This window comes from Ambystoma mexicanum, assembly GCF_040938575.1.
Source record: "Ambystoma mexicanum isolate Mex_15411 chromosome 12 unlocalized genomic scaffold, UKY_AmexF1_1 Mex_chr12_unloc.1, whole genome shotgun sequence".
Lineage (NCBI taxonomy): Eukaryota > Metazoa > Chordata > Amphibia > Caudata > Ambystomatidae > Ambystoma > Ambystoma mexicanum.
In genome coordinates, this window is record NW_027182322.1 from 15,516,074 (window position 1) to 15,540,276 (window position 24,203).

The 24,203-nt window shown below is 46.7% G+C and overlaps 10 non-coding genes across 10 annotated transcripts; all 10 read right to left on the reverse strand.

Moving 5' to 3' along the window:
• Positions 1-184: 184 nt before the first annotated feature.
• Positions 185-256, reverse strand: TRNAA-CGC (transfer RNA alanine (anticodon CGC)). The gene has a single exon. It is a non-coding gene; the product is annotated as a tRNA-Ala (tRNA).
• A 2,391-nt stretch (positions 257-2,647) lies between these two features.
• Positions 2,648-2,719, reverse strand: TRNAA-CGC (transfer RNA alanine (anticodon CGC)). The gene has a single exon. It is a non-coding gene; the product is annotated as a tRNA-Ala (tRNA).
• Positions 2,720-5,110: 2,391 nt separating this feature from the next.
• Positions 5,111-5,182, reverse strand: TRNAA-CGC (transfer RNA alanine (anticodon CGC)). The gene has a single exon. It is a non-coding gene; the product is annotated as a tRNA-Ala (tRNA).
• Positions 5,183-7,571: 2,389 nt separating this feature from the next.
• On the reverse strand, positions 7,572-7,643 carry TRNAA-CGC (transfer RNA alanine (anticodon CGC)). Its single transcript has one exon. It is a non-coding gene; the product is annotated as a tRNA-Ala (tRNA).
• Positions 7,644-10,034: 2,391 nt separating this feature from the next.
• TRNAA-CGC (transfer RNA alanine (anticodon CGC)) lies at positions 10,035-10,106 on the reverse strand. Its single transcript has one exon. It is a non-coding gene; the product is annotated as a tRNA-Ala (tRNA).
• A 2,393-nt stretch (positions 10,107-12,499) lies between these two features.
• On the reverse strand, positions 12,500-12,571 carry TRNAA-CGC (transfer RNA alanine (anticodon CGC)). The gene has a single exon. It is a non-coding gene; the product is annotated as a tRNA-Ala (tRNA).
• Positions 12,572-14,970: 2,399 nt separating this feature from the next.
• TRNAA-CGC (transfer RNA alanine (anticodon CGC)) lies at positions 14,971-15,042 on the reverse strand. The gene has a single exon. It is a non-coding gene; the product is annotated as a tRNA-Ala (tRNA).
• Positions 15,043-17,435: 2,393 nt separating this feature from the next.
• TRNAA-CGC (transfer RNA alanine (anticodon CGC)) lies at positions 17,436-17,507 on the reverse strand. The gene has a single exon. It is a non-coding gene; the product is annotated as a tRNA-Ala (tRNA).
• Positions 17,508-19,902: 2,395 nt separating this feature from the next.
• TRNAA-CGC (transfer RNA alanine (anticodon CGC)) lies at positions 19,903-19,974 on the reverse strand. The gene has a single exon. It is a non-coding gene; the product is annotated as a tRNA-Ala (tRNA).
• A 2,393-nt stretch (positions 19,975-22,367) lies between these two features.
• On the reverse strand, positions 22,368-22,439 carry TRNAA-CGC (transfer RNA alanine (anticodon CGC)). The gene has a single exon. It is a non-coding gene; the product is annotated as a tRNA-Ala (tRNA).
• Positions 22,440-24,203: the final 1,764 nt, after the last annotated feature.

Sequence of the window (24,203 nt, forward strand, 5' to 3'; positions counted from 1 at the left end):
TACAGGATGTTGACACTGGCAGGGACGTAAACCTCAGTGATATATTATAGGCAGGTTTGCCATACGGGCACCAGCGTTTTCTCAGACAAATAGATATGAATGTCGATGATCCTATAATCATGGCCCGAGTTGCAGTGTGAAATACAAAATAACCGGGACAAAATCACACTGATGTTTATGCAAATGGAGATGCCGGGGATTGAACCCGGGACCTCATACATGCGAAGCATGCGCTCTACCACTGAGCTACATCCCCTCGGTGTGCAGTGGGCCTGTCCTGCAGACATCTTTTCCTGGGAGAATTCTTCCGGTCAAAATATGCTGCCAACTGAAGCACTAGCAAAAGACCAGGGAAAACGGGAGCAAGACTGGAAAAGCACATGGTCAGCTGAAGCAGTGTGCATTATGCTTCTCCATAAGAGATGACTTCCAGGGGAAGTATTCCACCAGAGGATTACCGTGCTCAAAGAGCCATCTCGTGGACAGAGACCATATGACAGTCAAAAAAAGGGAAACAATTGGAGATGCCAGGGATTGGACCCAGGGCCTCATCCATGCAAAGCAAGTGCTCTACCACTGAGCTACATCCCCTCGGTATGCAGTGTGTCTGTCCCGCAGACATAATTTTCAGGGAGAACTCTTCTGGTCAAAACATTCTGCCGAGTGAAGCACTAGCAAAAGAGCAGGGAAAACTGGAGCAAGAATGGAAAACCTCATGGTCACACTGAAGCAGTGTGCATTTTGCTTCTCCATAAGAGATGACTTCCAGGGGAAGATTTCCACCAGAGGATTACTGTGCTCAAAGGGCCATCTAGTGGATAGAGATCATATGACAGTCAAAAAGAGAAACAAGTGGAAATGCCCCAGGTCCTCATACATGCAAAGCATGCGCTCTACCACTGAGCTACATCCCCGCTGAGAGGACGCTTCCTCATCACACCTAAAAGCTTCAGGAGGGAGTGGGCTAAGTAAGGAAAGGGGTTTGCAGTAGTGCATATGAAAAAACATGACAACTGCCAAATTACATCTTACTACTTACAATGACAAAGTTAAAGCGCCAGGTCGATCTCATCACGTTGGTGCCTGAGACATCACATAATGTGACACAGCCATCTCGGATAGATGCCCCAGATTTGAGAAGTGTAGTTATGGAGAAAAAATAAATATATATATATATATATATATATGTATGTCTTCAAACACCAAAAATGAGATAGCACCATTTCGCGCAGGAATTCCTCCAGCCGAAAGCCCACATATGTTGCTAGATAGACTGACACCTCTTTCGGATGTCCTTCTGTATTTGCTGGCTAGTGGAAAGCAACGTGGACCCACCACTCTATAGCTCTGCCGTCATGAGTGTCCCTAGCACACTCGGCAGATGTCGCTTCTCTAGGCAGACAAGCAGTGGAATTCTGCGGAAGGTCAATGGTGCTTCCATTGGTTTTGCCACTAGGCGATCCATTGCAGCCCTAGAATGAAGCATAACCCGCTGAATGCATTCAGGGTGTTCTGCGGTGGGAAAGGTCAGAGGGGGTGATAGTTGGTGAGCGTGCACAGCACCTCAGAATGACACCACTGCCTAGCAGGGGGACCGGTGGAGACACTATTTTCAGCCAATGCCCCTCTGTCTGAACGAGTCTGCCTTGTGTCATCCCGGTAAGAGATCAGGCTAACAGGCTTCCAATGAAAAAAGCAGACATCACACTGAAGCATGGTGCACCGTGCATGTCCACAATCATCGGCTCCAAAGAGAAGACGTTCAGGAACAGGATTTAGTATGGCAAAAGAACACATCATCCTAATTCCTATGTACAGGATAAAAAGCCCACAATTGAGGAAAAATATCACATGGAGATGCCTGGGATCGAACCTGTGGCCTCATACTTCCCAAGTATGTGCTCTACCACTGAGTTACATCCCCACTGCCAGCAAGGAACTGTGAAATCTACCAGATGCTGGCTGGCTGCTTGGGACTAACAGCGCCCAGAACTGACGGTAACTGTCGAATTGGAGTTTCCAAATGGCAGACTTCATTTTAGAGCCACCTGTGTCTGGTTGTCCATAGAAACATGCAGAAAGGCTGCCCCCCCCTGCAATTCCCCTGACCAACTAATGAAAAATATCAATATGTTCAAGACTTTTGCTTTTAGAAGCCAGAGATAGGCCCCAGCAGCAGAGCTGGTAGGATATTCCAGCTCAAAACTAACAAGTTACAGAACCTGATCGACTTAGGTTGACAACAGAGGCACATCTGTGGCCACATCCAGTGAAAACAAATTATTTTTAAAGCTAGGCATCATATGCTACAAAGGTACAATGGTGGAGCTATACATTCGGAACCAAAACAATCGACTGAAAAGAAACGCAAGGCAATGCCAATACTTTCACGATTCTGCACCGTTAAAACTGTGGTGTGATGTTTCTCTCTGTGCATTTCTATTTGTAGTGATTGTGAAGGCATACAGGATGTTGACACTGGCAGGGACGTAAACCTCAGTGATATATTATAGGCAGGTTTGCCATACGGGCACCAGCGTTTTCTCAGACAAATAGATATGAATGTCGATGATCCTATAATCATGGCCCGAGTTGCAGTGTGAAATACAAAATAACCGGGACAAAATCACACTGATGTTTATGCAAATGGAGATGCCGGGGATTGAACCCGGGACCTCATACATGCGAAGCATGCGCTCTACCACTGAGCTACATCCCCTCGGTGTGCAGTGGGCCTGTCCTGCAGACATCTTTTCCTGGGAGAATTCTTCCGGTCAAAATATGCTGCCAACTGAAGCACTAGCAAAAGACCAGGGAAAACGGGAGCAAGACTGGAAAAGCACATGGTCAGCTGAAGCAGTGTGCATTATGCTTCTCCATAAGAGATGACTTCCAGGGGAAGTATTCCACCAGAGGATTACCGTGCTCAAAGAGCCATCTCGTGGACAGAGACCATATGACAGTCAAAAAAAGGGAAACAATTGGAGATGCCAGGGATTGGACCCAGGGCCTCATCCATGCAAAGCAAGTGCTCTACCACTGAGCTACATCCCCTCGGTATGCAGTGTGTCTGTCCCGCAGACATAATTTTCAGGGAGAACTCTTCTGGTCAAAACATTCTGCCGAGTGAAGCACTAGCAAAAGAGCAGGGAAAACTGGAGCAAGAATGGAAAACCTCATGGTCACACTGAAGCAGTGTGCATTTTGCTTCTCCATAAGAGATGACTTCCAGGGGAAGATTTCCACCAGAGGATTACTGTGCTCAAAGGGCCATCTAGTGGATAGAGATCATATGACAGTCAAAAAGAGAAACAAGTGGAAATGCCCCAGGTCCTCATACATGCAAAGCATGCGCTCTACCACTGAGCTACATCCCCGCTGAGAGGACGCTTCCTCATCACACCTAAAAGCTTCAGGAGGGAGTGGGCTAAGTAAGGAAAGGGGTTTGCAGTAGTGCATATGAAAAAACATGACAACTGCCAAATTACATCTTACTACTTACAATGACAAAGTTAAAGCGCCAGGTCGATCTCATCACGTTGGTGCCTGAGACATCACATAATGTGACACAGCCATCTCGGATAGATGCCCCAGATTTGAGAAGTGTAGTTATGGAGAAAAAATAAATATATATATATATATATATATATGTATGTCTTCAAACACCAAAAATGAGATAGCACCATTTCGCGCAGGAATTCCTCCGGCCGAAAGCCCACATATGTTGCTAGATAGACTGACACCTCTTTCGGATGTCCTTCTGTATTTGCTGGCTAGTGGAAAGCCACGTGGACCCACCACTCTATAGCTCTGCCGTCATGAGTGTCCCTAGCACACTCGGCAGATGTCGCTTCTCTAGGCAGACAAGCAGTGGAATTCTGCGGAAGGTCAATGGTGCTTCCATTGGTTTTGCCACTAGGCGATCCATTGCAGCCCTAGAATGAAGCATAACCCGCTGAATGCATTCAGGGTGTTCTGCGGTGGGAAAGGTCAGAGGGGGTGATAGTTGGTGAGCGTGCACAGCACCTCAGAATGACACCACTGCCTAGCAGGGGGACCGGTGGAGACACTATTTTCAGCCAATGCCCCTCTGTCTGAACGAGTCTGCCTTGTGTCATCCCGGTAAGAGATCAGGCTAACAGGCTTCCAATGAAAAAAGCAGACATCACACTGAAGCATGGTGCACCGTGCATGTCCACAATCATCGGCTCCAAAGAGAAGACGTTCAGGAACAGGATTTAGTATGGCAAAAGAACACATCATCCTAATTCCTATGTACAGGATAAAAAGCCCACAATTGAGGAAAAATATCACATGGAGATGCCTGGGATCGAACCTGTGGCCTCATACTTCCCAAGTATGTGCTCTACCACTGAGTTACATCCCCACTGCCAGCAAGGAACTGTGAAATCTACCAGATGCTGGCTGGCTGCTTGGGACTAACAGCGCCCAGAACTGACGGTAACTGTCGAATTGGAGTTTCCAAATGGCAGACTTCATTTTAGAGCCACCTGTGTCTGGTTGTCCATAGAAACATGCAGAAAGGCTGCCCCCCCCTGCAATTCCCCTGACCAACTAATGAAAAATATCAATATGTTCAAGACTTTTGCTTTTAGAAGCCAGAGATAGGCCCCAGCAGCAGAGCTGGTAGGATATTCCAGCTCAAAACTAACAAGTTACAGAACCTGATCGACTTAGGTTGACAACAGAGGCACATCTGTGGCCACATCCAGTGAAAACAAATTATTTTTAAAGCTAGGCATCATATGCTACAAAGGTACAATGGTGGAGCTATACATTCGGAACCAAAACAATCGACTGAAAAGAAACGCAAGGCAATGCCAATACTTTCACGATTCTGCACCGTTAAAACTGTGGTGTGATGTTTCTCTCTGTGCATTTCTATTTGTAGTGATTGTGAAGGCATACAGGATGTTGACACTGGCAGGGACGTAAACCTCAGTGATATATTATAGGCAGGTTTGCCATACGGGCACCAGCGTTTTCTCAGACAAATAGATATGAATGTCGATGATCCTATAATCATGGCCCGAGTTGCAGTGTGAAATACAAAATAACCGGGACAAAATCACACTGATGTTTATGCAAATGGAGATGCCGGGGATTGAACCCGGGACCTCATACATGCGAAGCATGCGCTCTACCACTGAGCTACATCCCCTCGGTGTGCAGTGGGCCTGTCCTGCAGACATCTTTTCCTGGGAGAATTCTTCCGGTCAAAATATGCTGCCAACTGAAGCACTAGCAAAAGACCAGGGAAAACGGGAGCAAGACTGGAAAAGCACATGGTCAGCTGAAGCAGTGTGCATTATGCTTCTCCATAAGAGATGACTTCCAGGGGAAGTATTCCACCAGAGGATTACCGTGCTCAAAGAGCCATCTCGTGGACAGAGACCATATGACAGTCAAAAAAAGGGAAACAATTGGAGATGCCAGGGATTGGACCCAGGGCCTCATCCATGCAAAGCAAGTGCTCTACCACTGAGCTACATCCCCTCGGTATGCAGTGTGTCTGTCCCGCAGACATAATTTTCAGGGAGAACTCTTCTGGTCAAAACATTCTGCCGAGTGAAGCACTAGCAAAAGAGCAGGGAAAACTGGAGCAAGAATGGAAAACCTCATGGTCACACTGAAGCAGTGTGCATTTTGCTTCTCCATAAGAGATGACTTCCAGGGGAAGATTTCCACCAGAGGATTACTGTGCTCAAAGGGCCATCTAGTGGATAGAGATCATATGACAGTCAAAAAGAGAAACAAGTGGAAATGCCCCAGGTCCTCATACATGCAAAGCATGCGCTCTACCACTGAGCTACATCCCCGCTGAGAGGACGCTTCCTCATCACACCTAAAAGCTTCAGGAGGGAGTGGGCTAAGTAAGGAAAGGGGTTTGCAGTAGTGCATATGAAAAAACATGACAACTGCCAAATTACATCTTACTACTTACAATGACAAAGTTAAAGCGCCAGGTCGATCTCATCACGTTGGTGCCTGAGACATCACATAATGTGACACAGCCATCTCGGATAGATGCCCCAGATTTGAGAAGTGTAGTTATGGAGAAAAAATAAATATATATATATATATATATATGTATGTCTTCAAACACCAAAAATGAGATAGCACCATTTCGCGCAGGAATTCCTCCGGCCGAAAGCCCACATATGTTGCTAGATAGACTGACACCTCTTTCGGATGTCCTTCTGTATTTGCTGGCTAGTGGAAAGCCACGTGGACCCACCACTCTATAGCTCTGCCGTCATGAGTGTCCCTAGCACACTCGGCAGATGTCGCTTCTCTAGGCAGACAAGCAGTGGAATTCTGCGGAAGGTCAATGGTGCTTCCATTGGTTTTGCCACTAGGCGATCCATTGCAGCCCTAGAATGAAGCATAACCCGCTGAATGCATTCAGGGTGTTCTGCGGTGGGAAAGGTCAGAGGGGGTGATAGTTGGTGAGCGTGCACAGCACCTCAGAATGACACCACTGCCTAGCAGGGGGACCGGTGGAGACACTATTTTCAGCCAATGCCCCTCTGTCTGAACGAGTCTGCCTTGTGTCATCCCGGTAAGAGATCAGGCTAACAGGCTTCCAATGAAAAAAGCAGACATCACACTGAAGCATGGTGCACCGTGCATGTCCACAATCATCGGCTCCAAAGAGAAGACGTTCTGGAACAGGATTTAGTTTGGCAAAAGAACACATCATCCTAATTCCTATGTACAGGATAAAAAGCCCACAATTGAGGAAAAATATCACATGGAGATGCCTGGGATCGAACCTGTGGCCTCATACTTCCCAAGTATGTGCTCTACCACTGAGTTACATCCCCACTGCCAGCAAGGAACTGTGAAATCTACCAGATGCTGGCTGGCTGCTTGGGACTAACAGCGCCCAGAACTGACGGTAACTGTCGAATTGGAGTTTCCAAATGGCAGACTTCATTTTAGAGCCACCTGTGTCTGGTTGTCCATAGAAACATGCAGAAAGGCTGCCCCCCCATGCAATTCCCCTGACCAACTAATGAAAAATATCAATATGTTCAAGACTTTTGCTTTTAGAAGCCAGAGATAGGCCCCAGCAGCAGAGCTGGTAGGATATTCCAGCTCAAAACTAACAAGTTACAGAACCTGATCGACTTAGGTTGACAACAGAGGCACATCTGTGGCCACATCCAGTGAAAACAAATTATTTTTAAAGCTAGGCATCATATGCTACAAAGGTACAATGGTGGAGCTATACATTCGGAACCAAAACAATCGACTGAAAAGAAACGCAAGGCAATGCCAATACTTTCACGATTCTGCACCGTTAAAACTGTGGTGTGATGTTTCTCTCTGTGCATTTCTATTTGTAGTGATTGTGAAGGCATACAGGATGTTGACACTGGCAGGGACGTAAACCTCAGTGATATATTATAGGCAGGTTTGCCATACGGGCACCAGCGTTTTCTCAGACAAATAGATATGAATGTCGATGATCCTATAATCATGGCCCGAGTTGCAGTGTGAAATACAAAATAACCGGGACAAAATCACACTGATGTTTATGCAAGTGGAGATGCCGGGGATTGAACCCGGGACCTCATACATGCGAAGCATGCGCTCTACCACTGAGCTACATCCCCTCGGTGTGCAGTGGGCCTGTCCTGCAGACATCTTTTCCTGGGAGAATTCTTCCGGTCAAAATATGCTGCCAACTGAAGCACTAGCAAAAGACCAGGGAAAACGGGAGCAAGACTGGAAAAGCACATGGTCAGCTGAAGCAGTGTGCATTATGCTTCTCCATAAGAGATGACTTCCAGGGGAAGTATTCCACCAGAGGATTACCGTGCTCAAAGAGCCATCTCGTGGACAGAGACCATATGACAGTCAAAAAAAGGGAAACAATTGGAGATGCCAGGGATTGGACCCAGGGCCTCATCCATGCAAAGCAAGTGCTCTACCACTGAGCTACATCCCCTCGGTATGCAGTGTGTCTGTCCCGCAGACATAATTTTCAGGGAGAACTCTTCTGGTCAAAACATTCTGCCGAGTGAAGCACTAGCAAAAGAGCAGGGAAAACTGGAGCAAGAATGGAAAACCTCATGGTCACACTGAAGCAGTGTGCATTTTGCTTCTCCATAAGAGATGACTTCCAGGGGAAGATTTCCACCAGAGGATTACTGTGCTCAAAGGGCCATCTAGTGGATAGAGATCATATGACAGTCAAAAAGAGAAACAAGTGGAAATGCCCCAGGTCCTCATACATGCAAAGCATGCGCTCTACCACTGAGCTACATCCCCGCTGAGAGGACGCTTCCTCATCACACCTAAAAGCTTCAGGAGGGAGTGGGATAAGTAAGGAAAGGGGTTTGCAGTAGTGCATATGAAAAAACATGACAACTGCCAAATTACATCTTACTACTTACAATGACAAAGTTAAAGCGCCAGGTCGATCTCATCACGTTGGTGCCTGAGACATCACATAATGTGACACAGCCATCTCGGATAGATGCCCCAGATTTGAGAAGTGTAGTTATGGAGAAAAAATAAATATATATATATATATATGTATGTCTTCAAACACCAAAAATGAGATAGCACCATTTCGCGCAGGAATTCCTCCAGCCGAAAGCCCACATATGTTGCTAGATAGACTGACACCTCTTTCGGATGTCCTTCTGTATTTGCTGGCTAGTGGAAAGCCACGTGGACCCACCACTCTATAGCTCTGCCGTCATGAGTGTCCCTAGCACACTCGGCAGATGTCGCTTCTCTAGGCAGACAAGCAGTGGAATTCTGCGGAAGGTCAATGGTGCTTCCATTGGTTTTGCCACTAGGCGATCCATTGCAGCCCTAGAATGAAGCATAACCCGCTGAATGCATTCAGGGTGTTCTGCGGTGGGAAAGGTCAGAGGGGGTGATAGTTGGTGAGCGTGCACAGCACCTCAGAATGACACCACTGCCTAGCAGGGGGACCGGTGGAGACACTATTTTCAGCCAATGCCCCTCTGTCTGAACGAGTCTGCCTTGTGTCATCCCGGTAAGAGATCAGGCTAACAGGCTTCCAATGAAAAAAGCAGACATCACACTGAAGCATGGTGCACCGTGCATGTCCACAATCATCGGCTCCAAAGAGAAGACGTTCAGGAACAGGATTTAGTATGGCAAAAGAACACATCATCCTAATTCCTATGTACAGGATAAAAAGCCCACAATTGAGGAAAAATATCACATGGAGATGCCTGGGATCGAACCTGTGGCCTCATACTTCCCAAGTATGTGCTCTACCACTGAGTTACATCCCCACTGCCAGCAAGGAACTGTGAAATCTACCAGATGCTGGCTGGCTGCTTGGGACTAACAGCGCCCAGAACTGACGGTAACTGTCGAATTGGAGTTTCCAAATGGCAGACTTCATTTTAGAGCCACCTGTGTCTGGTTGTCCATAGAAACATGCAGAAAGGCTGCCCCCCCATGCAATTCCCCTGACCAACTAATGAAAAATATCAATATGTTCAAGACTTTTGCTTTTAGAAGCCAGAGATAGGCCCCAGCAGCAGAGCTGGTAGGATATTCCAGCTCAAAACTAACAAGTTACAGAACCTGATCGACTTAGGTTGACAACAGAGGCACATCTGTGGCCACATCCAGATCCAGTGAAAACAAATTATTTTTAAAGCTAGGCATCATATGCTACAAAGGTACAATGGTGGAGCTATACATTCGGAACCAAAACAATCGACTGAAAAGAAACGCAAGGCAATGCCAATACTTTCACGATTCTGCACTGTTAAAACTGTGGTGTGATGTTTCTCTCTGTGCATTTCTATTTGTAGTGATTGTGAAGGCATACAGGATGTTGACACTGGCAGGGACGTAAACCTCAGTGATATATTATAGGCAGGTTTGCCATACGGGCACCAGCGTTTTCTCAGACAAATAGATATGAATGTCGATGATCCTATAATCATGGCCCGAGTTGCAGTGTAAAATACAAAATAACCGGGACAAAATCACACTGATGTTTATGCAAATGGAGATGCCGGGGATTGAACCCGGGACCTCATACATGCGAAGCATGCGCTCTACCACTGAGCTACATCCCCTCGGTGTGCAGTGGGCCTGTCCTGCAGACATCTTTTCCTGGGAGAATTCTTCCGGTCAAAATATGCTGCCAACTGAAGCACTAGCAAAAGACCAGGGAAAACGGGAGCAAGACTGGAAAAGCACATGGTCAGCTGAAGCAGTGTGCATTATGCTTCTCCATAAGAGATGACTTCCAGGGGAAGTATTCCACCAGAGGATTACCGTGCTCAAAGAGCCATCTCGTGGACAGAGACCATATGACAGTCAAAAAAAGGGAAACAATTGGAGATGCCAGGGATTGGACCCAGGGCCTCATCCATGCAAAGCAAGTGCTCTACCACTGAGCTACATCCCCTCGGTATGCAGTGTGTCTGTCCCGCAGACATAATTTTCAGGGAGAACTCTTCTGGTCAAAACATTCTGCCGAGTGAAGCACTAGCAAAAGAGCAGGGAAAACTGGAGCAAGAATGGAAAACCTCATGGTCACACTGAAGCAGTGTGCATTTTGCTTCTCCATAAGAGATGACTTCCAGGGGAAGATTTCCACCAGAGGATTACTGTGCTCAAAGGGCCATCTAGTGGATAGAGATCATATGACAGTCAAAAAGAGAAACAAGTGGAAATGCCCCAGGTCCTCATACATGCAAAGCATGCGCTCTACCACTGAGCTACATCCCCGCTGAGAGGACGCTTCCTCATCACACCTAAAAGCTTCAGGAGGGAGTGGGCTAAGTAAGGAAAGGGGTTTGCAGTAGTGCATATGAAAAAACATGACAACTGCCAAATTACATCTTACTACTTACAATGACAAAGTTAAAGCGCCAGGTCGATCTCATCACGTTGGTGCCTGAGACATCACATAATGTGACACAGCCATCTCGGATAGATGCCCCAGATTTGAGAAGTGTAGTTATGGAGAAAAAATAAATATATATATATATATATATATATATGTATGTCTTCAAACACCAAAAATGAGATAGCACCATTTCGCGCAGGAATTCCTCCAGCCGAAAGCCCACATATGTTGCTAGATAGACTGACACCTCTTTCGGATGTCCTTCTGTATTTGCTGGCTAGTGGAAAGCAACGTGGACCCACCACTCTATAGCTCTGCCGTCATGAGTGTCCCTAGCACACTCGGCAGATGTCGCTTCTCTAGGCAGACAAGCAGTGGAATTCTGCGGAAGGTCAATGGTGCTTCCATTGGTTTTGCCACTAGGCGATCCATTGCAGCCCTAGAATGAAGCATAACCCGCTGAATGCATTCAGGGTGTTCTGCGGTGGGAAAGGTCAGAGGGGGTGATAGTTGGTGAGCGTGCACAGCACCTCAGAATGACACCACTGCCTAGCAGGGGGACCGGTGGAGACACTATTTTCAGCCAATGCCCCTCTGTCTGAACGAGTCTGCCTTGTGTCATCCCGGTAAGAGATCAGGCTAACAGGCTTCCAATGAAAAAAGCAGACATCACACTGAAGCATGGTGCACCGTGCATGTCCACAATCATCGGCTCCAAAGAGAAGACGTTCAGGAACAGGATTTAGTATGGCAAAAGAACACATCATCCTAATTCCTATGTACAGGATAAAAAGCCCACAATTGAGGAAAAATATCACATGGAGATGCCTGGGATCGAACCTGTGGCCTCATACTTCCCAAGTATGTGCTCTACCACTGAGTTACATCCCCACTGCCAGCAAGGAACTGTGAAATCTACCAGATGCTGGCTGGCTGCTTGGGACTAACAGCGCCCAGAACTGACGGTAACTGTCGAATTGGAGTTTCCAAATGGCAGACTTCATTTTAGAGCCACCTGTGTCTGGTTGTCCATAGAAACATGCAGAAAGGCTGCCCCCCCCTGCAATTCCCCTGACCAACTAATGAAAAATATCAATATGTTCAAGACTTTTGCTTTTAGAAGCCAGAGATAGGCCCCAGCAGCAGAGCTGGTAGGATATTCCAGCTCAAAACTAACAAGTTACAGAACCTGATCGACTTAGGTTGACAACAGAGGCACATCTGTGGCCACATCCAGTGAAAACAAATTATTTTTAAAGCTAGGCATCATATGCTACAAAGGTACAATGGTGGAGCTATACATTCGGAACCAAAACAATCGACTGAAAAGAAACGCAAGGCAATGCCAATACTTTCACGATTCTGCACCGTTAAAACTGTGGTGTGATGTTTCTCTCTGTGCATTTCTATTTGTAGTGATTGTGAAGGCATACAGGATGTTGACACTGGCAGGGACGTAAACCTCAGTGATATATTATAGGCAGGTTTGCCATACGGGCACCAGCGTTTTCTCAGACAAATAGATATGAATGTCGATGATCCTATAATCATGGCCCGAGTTGCAGTGTGAAATACAAAATAACCGGGACAAAATCACACTGATGTTTATGCAAATGGAGATGCCGGGGATTGAACCCGGGACCTCATACATGCGAAGCATGCGCTCTACCACTGAGCTACATCCCCTCGGTGTGCAGTGGGCCTGTCCTGCAGACATCTTTTCCTGGGAGAATTCTTCCGGTCAAAATATGCTGCCAACTGAAGCACTAGCAAAAGACCAGGGAAAACGGGAGCAAGACTGGAAAAGCACATGGTCAGCTGAAGCAGTGTGCATTATGCTTCTCCATAAGAGATGACTTCCAGGGGAAGTATTCCACCAGAGGATTACCGTGCTCAAAGAGCCATCTCGTGGACAGAGACCATATGACAGTCAAAAAAAGGGAAACAATTGGAGATGCCAGGGATTGGACCCAGGGCCTCATCCATGCAAAGCAAGTGCTCTACCACTGAGCTACATCCCCTCGGTATGCAGTGTGTCTGTCCCGCAGACATCATTTTCAGGGAGAACTCTTCTGGTCAAAACATTCTGCCGAGTGAAGCACTAGCAAAAGAGCAGGGAAAACTGGAGCAAGAATGGAAAACCTCATGGTCACACTGAAGCAGTGTGCATTTTGCTTCTCCATAAGAGATGACTTCCAGGGGAAGATTTCCACCAGAGGATTACTGTGCTCAAAGGGCCATCTAGTGGATAGAGATCATATGACAGTCAAAAAGAGAAACAAGTGGAAATGCCCCAGGTCCTCATACATGCAAAGCATGCGCTCTACCACTGAGCTACATCCCCGCTGAGAGGACGCTTCCTCATCACACCTAAAAGCTTCAGGAGGGAGTGGGCTAAGTAAGGAAAGGGGTTTGCAGTAGTGCATATGAAAAAACATGACAACTGCCAAATTACATCTTACTACTTACAATGACAAAGTTAAAGCGCCAGGTCGATCTCATCACGTTGGTGCCTGAGACATCACATAATGTGACACAGCCATCTCGGATAGATGCCCCAGATTTGAGAAGTGTAGTTATGGAGAAAAAATAAATATATATATATATATATATATATATGTATGTCTTCAAACACCAAAAATGAGATAGCACCATTTCGCGCAGGAATTCCTCCAGCCGAAAGCCCACATATGTTGCTAGATAGACTGACACCTCTTTCGGATGTCCTTCTGTATTTGCTGGCTAGTGGAAAGCCACGTGGACCCACCACTCTATAGCTCTGCCGTCATGAGTGTCCCTAGCACACTCGGCAGATGTCGCTTCTCTAGGCAGACAAGCAGTGGAATTCTGCGGAAGGTCAATGGTGCTTCCATTGGTTTTGCCACTAGGCGATCCATTGCAGCCCTAGAATGAAGCATAACCCGCTGAATGCATTCAGGGTGTTCTGCGGTGGGAAAGGTCAGAGGGGGTGATAGTTGGTGAGCGTGCACAGCACCTCAGAATGACACCACTGCCTAGCAGGGGGACCGGTGGAGACACTATTTTCAGCCAATGCCCCTCTGTCTGAACGAGTCTGCCTTGTGTCATCCCGGTAAGAGATCAGGCTAACAGGCTTCCAATGAAAAAAGCAGACATCACACTGAAGCATGGTGCACCGTGCATGTCCACAATCATCGGCTCCAAAGAGAAGACGTTCAGGAACAGGATTTAGTATGGCAAAAGAACACATCATCCTAATTCCTATGTACAGGATAAAAAGCCCACAATTGAGGAAAAATATCACATGGAGATGCCTGGGATCGAACCTGTGGCCTCATACTTCCCAAGTATGTGCTCTACCACTGAGTTACATCCCCACTGCCAGCAAGGAACTGTGAAATCTACCAGATGCTGGCTGGCTGCTTGGGACTAACAGCGCCCAGAACTGACGGTAACTGTCGAATTGGAGTTTCCAAATGGCAGACTTCATTTTAGAGCCACCTGTGTCTGGTTGTCCATAGAAACATGCAGAAAGGCTGCCCCCCCATGCAATTCCCCTGACCAACTAATGAAAAATATCAATATGTTCAAGACTTTTGCTTTTAGAAGCCAGAGATAGGCCCCAGCAGCAGAGCTGGTAGGATATTCCAGCTCAAAACTAACAAGTTACAGAACCTGATCGACTTAGGTTGACAACAGAGGCACATCTGTGGCCACATCCAGATCCAGTGAAAACAAATTATTTTTAAAGCTAGGCATCATATGCTACAAAGGTACAATGGTGGAGCTATACATTCGGAACCAAAACAATCGACTGAAAAGAAACGCAAGGCAATGCCAATACTTTCACGATTCTGCACCGTTAAAACTGTGGTGTGATGTTTCTCTCTGTGCATTTCTATTTGTAGTGATTGTGAAGGCATACAGGATGTTGACACTGGCAGGGACGTAAACCTCAGTGATATATTATAGGCAGGTTTGCCATACGGGCACCAGCGTTTTCTCAGACAAATAGATATGAATGTCGATGATCCTATAATCATGGCCCGAGTTGCAGTGTGAAATACAAAATAACCGGGACAAAATCACACTGATGTTTATGCAAATGGAGATGCCGGGGATTGAACCCGGGACCTCATACATGCGAAGCATGCGCTCTACCACTGAGCTACATCCCCTCGGTGTGCAGTGGGCCTGTCCTGCAGACATCTTTTCCTGGGAGAATTCTTCCGGTCAAAATATGCTGCCAACTGAAGCACTAGCAAAAGACCAGGGAAAACGGGAGCAAGACTGGAAAAGCACATGGTCAGCTGAAGCAGTGTGCATTATGCTTCTCCATAAGAGATGACTTCCAGGGGAAGTATTCCACCAGAGGATTACCGTGCTCAAAGAGCCATCTCGTGGACAGAGACCATATGACAGTCAAAAAAAGGGAAACCATTGGAGATGCCAGGGATTGGACCCAGGGCCTCATCCATGCAAAGCAAGTGCTCTACCACTGAGCTACATCCCCTCGGTATGCAGTGTGTCTGTCCCGCAGACATAATTTTCAGGGAGAACTCTTCTGGTCAAAACATTCTGCCGAGTGAAGCACTAGCAAAAGAGCAGGGAAAACTGGAGCAAGAATGGAAAACCTCATGGTCACACTGAAGCAGTGTGCATTTTGCTTCTCCATAAGAGATGACTTCCAGGGGAAGATTTCCACCAGAGGATTACTGTGCTCAAAGGGCCATCTAGTGGATAGAGATCATATGACAGTCAAAAAGAGAAACAAGTGGAAATGCCCCAGGTCCTCATACATGCAAAGCATGCGCTCTACCACTGAGCTACATCCCCGCTGAGAGGACGCTTCCTCATCACACCTAAAAGCTTCAGGAGGGAGTGGGCTAAGTAAGGAAAGGGGTTTGCAGTAGTGCATATGAAAAAACATGACAACTGCCAAATTACATCTTACTACTTACAATGACAAAGTTAAAGCGCCAGGTCGATCTCATCACGTTGGTGCCTGAGACATCACATAATGTGACACAGCCATCTCGGATAGATGCCCCAGATTTGAGAAGTGTAGTTATGGAGAAAAAATAAATATATATATATATATATATATATATGTATGTCTTCAAACACCAAAAATGAGATAGCACCATTTCGCGCAGGAATTCCTCCAGCCGAAAGCCCACATATGTTGCTAGATAGACTGACACCTCTTTCGGATGTCCTTCTGTATTTGCTGGCTAGTGGAAAGCAACGTGGACCCACCACTCTATAGCTCTGCCGTCATGAGTGTCCCTAGCACACTCGGCAGATGTCGCTTCTCTAGGCAGACAAGCAGTGGAATTCTGCGGAAGGTCAATGGTGCTTCCATTGGTTTTGCCACTAGGCGATCCATTGCAGCCCTAGAATGAAGCATAACCCGCTGAATGCATTCAGGGTGTTCTGCGGTGGGAAAGGTCAGAGGGGGTGATAGTTGGTGAGCGTGCACAGCACCTCAGAATGACACCACTGCCTAGCAGGGGGACCGGTGGAGACACTATTTTCAGCCAATGCCCCTCTGTCTGAACGAGTCTGCCTTGTGTCATCCCGGTAAGAGATCAGGCTAACAGGCTTCCAATGAAAAAAGCAGACATCACACTGAAGCATGGTGCACCGTGCATGTCCACAATCATCGGCTCCAAAGAGAAGACGTTCAGGAACAGGATTTAGTATGGCAAAAGAACACATCATCCTAATTCCTATGTACAGGATAAAAAGCCCACAATTGAGGAAAAATATCACATGGAGATGCCTGGGATCGAACCTGTGGCCTCATACTTCCCAAGTATGTGCTCTACCACTGAGTTACATCCCCACTGCCAGCAAGGAACTGTGAAATCTACCAGATGCTGGCTGGCTGCTTGGGACTAACAGCGCCCAGAACTGACGGTAACTGTCGAATTGGAGTTTCCAAATGGCAGACTTCATTTTAGAGCCACCTGTGTCTGGTTGTCCATAGAAACATGCAGAAAGGCTGCCCCCCCCTGCAATTCCCCTGACCAACTAATGAAAAATATCAATATGTTCAAGACTTTTGCTTTTAGAAGCCAGAGATAGGCCCCAGCAGCAGAGCTGGTAGGATATTCCAGCTCAAAACTAACAAGTTACAGAACCTGATCGACTTAGGTTGACAACAGAGGCACATCTGTGGCCACATCCAGTGAAAACAAATTATTTTTAAAGCTAGGCATCATATGCTACAAAGGTACAATGGTGGAGCTATACATTCGGAACCAAAACAATCGACTGAAAAGAAACGCAAGGCAATGCCAATACTTTCACGATTCTGCACCGTTAAAACTGTGGTGTGATGTTTCTCTCTGTGCATTTCTATTTGTAGTGATTGTGAAGGCATACAGGATGTTGACACTGGCAGGGACGTAAACCTCAGTGATATATTATAGGCAGGTTTGCCATACGGGCACCAGCGTTTTCTCAGACAAATAGATATGAATGTCGATGATCCTATAATCATGGCCCGAGTTGCAGTGTGAAATACAAAATAACCGGGACAAAATCACACTGATGTTTATGCAAATGGAGATGCCGGGGATTGAACCCGGGACCTCATACATGCGAAGCATGCGCTCTACCACTGAGCTACATCCCCTCGGTGTGCAGTGGGCCTGTCCTGCAGACATCTTTTCCTGGGAGAATTCTTCCGGTCAAAATATGCTGCCAACTGAAGCACTAGCAAAAGACCAGGGAAAACGGGAGCAAGACTGGAAAAGCACATGGTCAGCTGAAGCAGTGTGCATTATGCTTCTCCATAAGAGATGACTTCCAGGGGAAGTATTCCACCAGAGGATTACCGTGCTCAAAGAGCCATCTCGTGGACAGAGACCATATGACAGTCAAAAAAAGGGAAACAATTGGAGATGCCAGGGATTGGACCCAGGGCCTCATCCATGCAAAGCAAGTGCTCTACCACTGAGCTACATCCCCTCGGTATGCAGTGTGTCTGTCCCGCAGACATCATTTTCAGGGAGAACTCTTCTGGTCAAAACATTCTGCCGAGTGAAGCACTAGCAAAAGAGCAGGGAAAACTGGAGCAAGAATGGAAAACCTCATGGTCACACTGAAGCAGTGTGCATTTTGCTTCTCCATAAGAGATGACTTCCAGGGGAAGATTTCCACCAGAGGATTACTGTGCTCAAAGGGCCATCTAGTGGATAGAGATCATATGACAGTCAAAAAGAGAAACAAGTGGAAATGCCCCAGGTCCTCATACATGCAAAGCATGCGCTCTACCACTGAGCTACATCCCCGCTGAGAGGACGCTTCCTCATCACACCTAAAAGCTTCAGGAGGGAGTGGGCTAAGTAAGGAAAGGGGTTTGCAGTAGTGCATATGAAAAAACATGACAACTGCCAAATTACATCTTACTACTTACAATGACAAAGTTAAAGCGCCAGGTCGATCTCATCACGTTGGTGCCTGAGACATCACATAATGTGACACAGCCATCTCGGATAGATGCCCCAGATTTGAGAAGTGTAGTTATGGAGAAAAAATAAATATATATATATATATATATATGTATGTCTTCAAACACCAAAAATGAGATAGCACCATTTCGCGCAGGAATTCCTCCAGCCGAAAGCCCACATATGTTGCTAGATAGACTGACACCTCTTTCGGATGTCCTTCTGTATTTGCTGGCTAGTGGAAAGCCACGTGGACCCACCACTCTATAGCTCTGCCGTCATGAGTGTCCCTAGCACACTCGGCAGATGTCGCTTCTCTAGGCAGACAAGCAGTGGAATTCTGCGGAAGGTCAATGGTGCTTCCATTGGTTTTGCCACTAGGCGATCCATTGCAGCCCTAGAATGAAGCATAACCCGCTGAATGCATTCAGGGTGTTCTGCGGTGGGAAAGGTCAGAGGGGGTGATAGTTGGTGAGCGTGCACAGCACCTCAGAATGACACCACTGCCTAGCAGGGGGACCGGTGGAGACACTATTTTCAGCCAATGCCCCTCTGTCTGAACGAGTCTGCCTTGTGTCATCCCGGTAAGAGATCAGGCTAACAGGCTTCCAATGAAAAAAGCAGACATCACACTGAAGCATGGTGCACCGTGCATGTCCACAATCATCGGCTCCAAAGAGAAGACGTTCAGGAACAGGATTTAGTATGGCAAAAGAACACATCATCCTAATTCCTATGTACAGGATAAAAAGCCCACAATTGAGGAAAAATATCACATGGAGATGCCTGGGATCGAACCTGTGGCCTCATACTTCCCAAGTATGTGCTCTACCACTGAGTTACATCCCCACTGCCAGCAAGGAACTGTGAAATCTACCAGATGCTGGCTGGCTGCTTGGGACTAACAGCGCCCAGAACTGACGGTAACTGTCGAATTGGAGTTTCCAAATGGCAGACTTCATTTTAGAGCCACCTGTGTCTGGTTGTCCATAGAAACATGCAGAAAGGCTGCCCCCCCATGCAATTCCCCTGACCAACTAATGAAAAATATCAATATGTTCAAGACTTTTGCTTTTAGAAGCCAGAGATAGGCCCCAGCAGCAGAGCTGGTAGGATATTCCAGCTCAAAACTAACAAGTTACAGAACCTGATCGACTTAGGTTGACAACAGAGGCACATCTGTGGCCACATCCAGATCCAGTGAAAACAAATTATTTTTAAAGCTAGGCATCATATGCTACAAAGGTACAATGGTGGAGCTATACATTCGGAACCAAAACAATCGACTGAAAAGAAACGCAAGGCAATGCCAATACTTTCACGATTCTGCACCGTTAAAACTGTGGTGTGATGTTTCTCTCTGTGCATTTCTATTTGTAGTGATTGTGAAGGCATACAGGATGTTGACACTGGCAGGGACGTAAACCTCAGTGATATATTATAGGCAGGTTTGCCATACGGGCACCAGCGTTTTCTCAGACAAATAGATATGAATGTCGATGATCCTATAATCATGGCCCGAGTTGCAGTGTGAAATACAAAATAACCGGGACAAAATCACACTGATGTTTATGCAAATGGAGATGCCGGGGATTGAACCCGGGACCTCATACATGCGAAGCATGCGCTCTACCACTGAGCTACATCCCCTCGATGTGCAGTGGGCCTGTCCTGCAGACATCTTTTCCTGGGAGAATTCTTCCGGTCAAAATATGCTGCCAACTGAAGCACTAGCAAAAGACCAGGGAAAACGGGAGCAAGACTGGAAAAGCACATGGTCAGCTGAAGCAGTGTGCATTATGCTTCTCCATAAGAGATGACTTCCAGGGGAAGTATTCCACCAGAGGATTACCGTGCTCAAAGAGCCATCTCGTGGACAGAGACCATATGACAGTCAAAAAAAGGGAAACCATTGGAGATGCCAGGGATTGGACCCAGGGCCTCATCCATGCAAAGCAAGTGCTCTACCACTGAGCTACATCCCCTCGGTATGCAGTGTGTCTGTCCCGCAGACATAATTTTCAGGGAGAACTCTTCTGGTCAAAACATTCTGCCGAGTGAAGCACTAGCAAAAGAGCAGGGAAAACTGGAGCAAGAATGGAAAACCTCATGGTCACACTGAAGCAGTGTGCATTTTGCTTCTCCATAAGAGATGACTTCCAGGGGAAGATTTCCACCAGAGGATTACTGTGCTCAAAGGGCCATCTAGTGGATAGAGATCATATGACAGTCAAAAAGAGAAACAAGTGGAAATGCCCCAGGTCCTCATACATGCAAAGCATGCGCTCTACCACTGAGCTACATCCCCGCTGAGAGGACGCTTCCTCATCACACCTAAAAGCTTCAGGAGGGAGTGGGCTAAGTAAGGAAAGGGGTTTGCAGTAGTGCATATGAAAAAACATGACAACTGCCAAATTACATCTTACTACTTACAATGACAAAGTTAAAGCGCCAGGTCGATCTCATCACGTTGGTGCCTGAGACATCACATAATGTGACACAGCCATCTCGGATAGATGCCCCAGATTTGAGAAGTGTAGTTATGGAGAAAAAATAAATATATATATATATATATATATATATGTATGTCTTCAAACACCAAAAATGAGATAGCACCATTTCGCGCAGGAATTCCTCCAGCCGAAAGCCCACATATGTTGCTAGATAGACTGACACCTCTTTCGGATGTCCTTCTGTATTTGCTGGCTAGTGGAAAGCAACGTGGACCCACCACTCTATAGCTCTGCCGTCATGAGTGTCCCTAGCACACTCGGCAGATGTCGCTTCTCTAGGCAGACAAGCAGTGGAATTCTGCGGAAGGTCAATGGTGCTTCCATTGGTTTTGCCACTAGGCGATCCATTGCAGCCCTAGAATGAAGCATAACCCGCTGAATGCATTCAGGGTGTTCTGCGGTGGGAAAGGTCAGAGGGGGTGATAGTTGGTGAGCGTGCACAGCACCTCAGAATGACACCACTGCCTAGCAGGGGGACCGGTGGAGACACTATTTTCAGCCAATGCCCCTCTGTCTGAACGAGTCTGCCTTGTGTCATCCCGGTAAGAGATCAGGCTAACAGGCTTCCAATGAAAAAAGCAGACATCACACTGAAGCATGGTGCACCGTGCATGTCCACAATCATCGGCTCCAAAGAGAAGACGTTCAGGAACAGGATTTAGTATGGCAAAAGAACACATCATCCTAATTCCTATGTACAGGATAAAAAGCCCACAATTGAGGAAAAATATCACATGGAGATGCCTGGGATCGAACCTGTGGCCTCATACTTCCCAAGTATGTGCTCTACCACTGAGTTACATCCCCACTGCCAGCAAGGAACTGTGAAATCTACCAGATGCTGGCTGGCTGCTTGGGACTAACAGCGCCCAGAACTGACGGTAACTGTCGAATTGGAGTTTCCAAATGGCAGACTTCATTTTAGAGCCACCTGTGTCTGGTTGTCCATAGAAACATGCAGAAAGGCTGCCCCCCCATGCAATTCCCCTGACCAACTAATGAAAAATATCAATATGTTCAAGACTTTTGCTTTTAGAAGCCAGAGATAGGCCCCAGCAGCAGAGCTGGTAGGATATTCCAGCTCAAAACTAACAAGTTACAGAACCTGATCGACTTAGGTTGACAACAGAGGCACATCTGTGGCCACATCCAGTGAAAACAAATTATTTTTAAAGCTAGGCATCATATGCTACAAAGGTACAATGGTGGAGCTATACATTCGGAACCAAAACAATCGACTGAAAAGAAACGCAAGGCAATGCCAATACTTTCACGATTCTGCACCGTTAAAACTGTGGTGTGATGTTTCTCTCTGTGCATTTCTATTTGTAGTGATTGTGAAGGCATACAGGATGTTGACACTGGCAGGGACGTAAACCTCAGTGATATATTATAGGCAGGTTTGCCATACGGGCACCAGCGTTTTCTCAGACAAATAGATATGAATGTCGATGATCCTATAATCATGGCCCGAGTTGCAGTGTGAAATACAAAATAACCGGGACAAAATCACACTGATGTTTATGCAAATGGAGATGCCGGGGATTGAACCCGGGACCTCATACATGCGAAGCATGCGCTCTACCACTGAGCTACATCCCCTCGGTGTGCAGTGGGCCTGTCCTGCAGACATCTTTTCCTGGGAGAATTCTTCCGGTCAAAATATGCTGCCAACTGAAGCACTAGCAAAAGACCAGGGAAAACGGGAGCAAGACTGGAAAAGCACATGGTCAGCTGAAGCAGTGTGCATTATGCTTCTCCATAAGAGATGACTTCCAGGGGAAGTATTCCACCAGAGGATTACCGTGCTCAAAGAGCCATCTCGTGGACAGAGACCATATGACAGTCAAAAAAAGGGAAACAATTGGAGATGCCAGGGATTGGACCCAGGGCCTCATCCATGCAAAGCAAGTGCTCTACCACTGAGCTACATCCCCTCGGTATGCAGTGTGTCTGTCCCGCAGACATCATTTTCAGGGAGAACTCTTCTGGTCAAAACATTCTGCCGAGTGAAGCACTAGCAAAAGAGCAGGGAAAACTGGAGCAAGAATGGAAAACCTCATGGTCACACTGAAGCAGTGTGCATTTTGCTTCTCCATAAGAGATGACTTCCAGGGGAAGATTTCCACCAGAGGATTACTGTGCTCAAAGGGCCATCTAGTGGATAGAGATCATATGACAGTCAAAAAGAGAAACAAGTGGAAATGCCCCAGGTCCTCATACATGCAAAGCATGCGCTCTACCACTGAGCTACATCCCCGCTGAGAGGACGCTTCCTCATCACACCTAAAAGCTTCAGGAGGGAGTGGGCTAAGTAAGGAAAGGGGTTTGCAGTAGTGCATATGAAAAAACATGACAACTGCCAAATTACATCTTACTACTTACAATGACAAAGTTAAAGCGCCAGGTCGATCTCATCACGTTGGTGCCTGAGACATCACATAATGTGACACAGCCATCTCGGATAGATGCCCCAGATTTGAGAAGTGTAGTTATGGAGAAAAAATAAATATATATATATATATATATATATGTATGTCTTCAAACACCAAAAATGAGATAGCACCATTTCGCGCAGGAATTCCTCCAGCCGAAAGCCCACATATGTTGCTAGATAGACTGACACCTCTTTCGGATGTCCTTCTGTATTTGCTGGCTAGTGGAAAGCCACGTGGACCCACCACTCTATAGCTCTGCCGTCATGAGTGTCCCTAGCACACTCGGCAGATGTCGCTTCTCTAGGCAGACAAGCAGTGGAATTCTGCGGAAGGTCAATGGTGCTTCCATTGGTTTTGCCACTAGGCGATCCATTGCAGCCCTAGAATGAAGCATAACCCGCTGAATGCATTCAGGGTGTTCTGCGGTGGGAAAGGTCAGAGGGGGTGATAGTTGGTGAGCGTGCACAGCACCTCAGAATGACACCACTGCCTAGCAGGGGGACCGGTGGAGACACTATTTTCAGCCAATGCCCCTCTGTCTGAACGAGTCTGCCTTGTGTCATCCCGGTAAGAGATCAGGCTAACAGGCTTCCAATGAAAAAAGCAGACATCACACTGAAGCATGGTGCACCGTGCATGTCCACAATCATCGGCTCCAAAGAGAAGACGTTCAGGAACAGGATTTAGTATGGCAAAAGAACACATCATCCTAATTCCTATGTACAGGATAAAAAGCCCACAATTGAGGAAAAATATCACATGGAGATGCCTGGGATCGAACCTGTGGCCTCATACTTCCCAAGTATGTGCTCTACCACTGAGTTACATCCCCACTGCCAGCAAGGAACTGTGAAATCTACCAGATGCTGGCTGGCTGCTTGGGACTAACAGCGCCCAGAACTGACGGTAACTGTCGAATTGGAGTTTC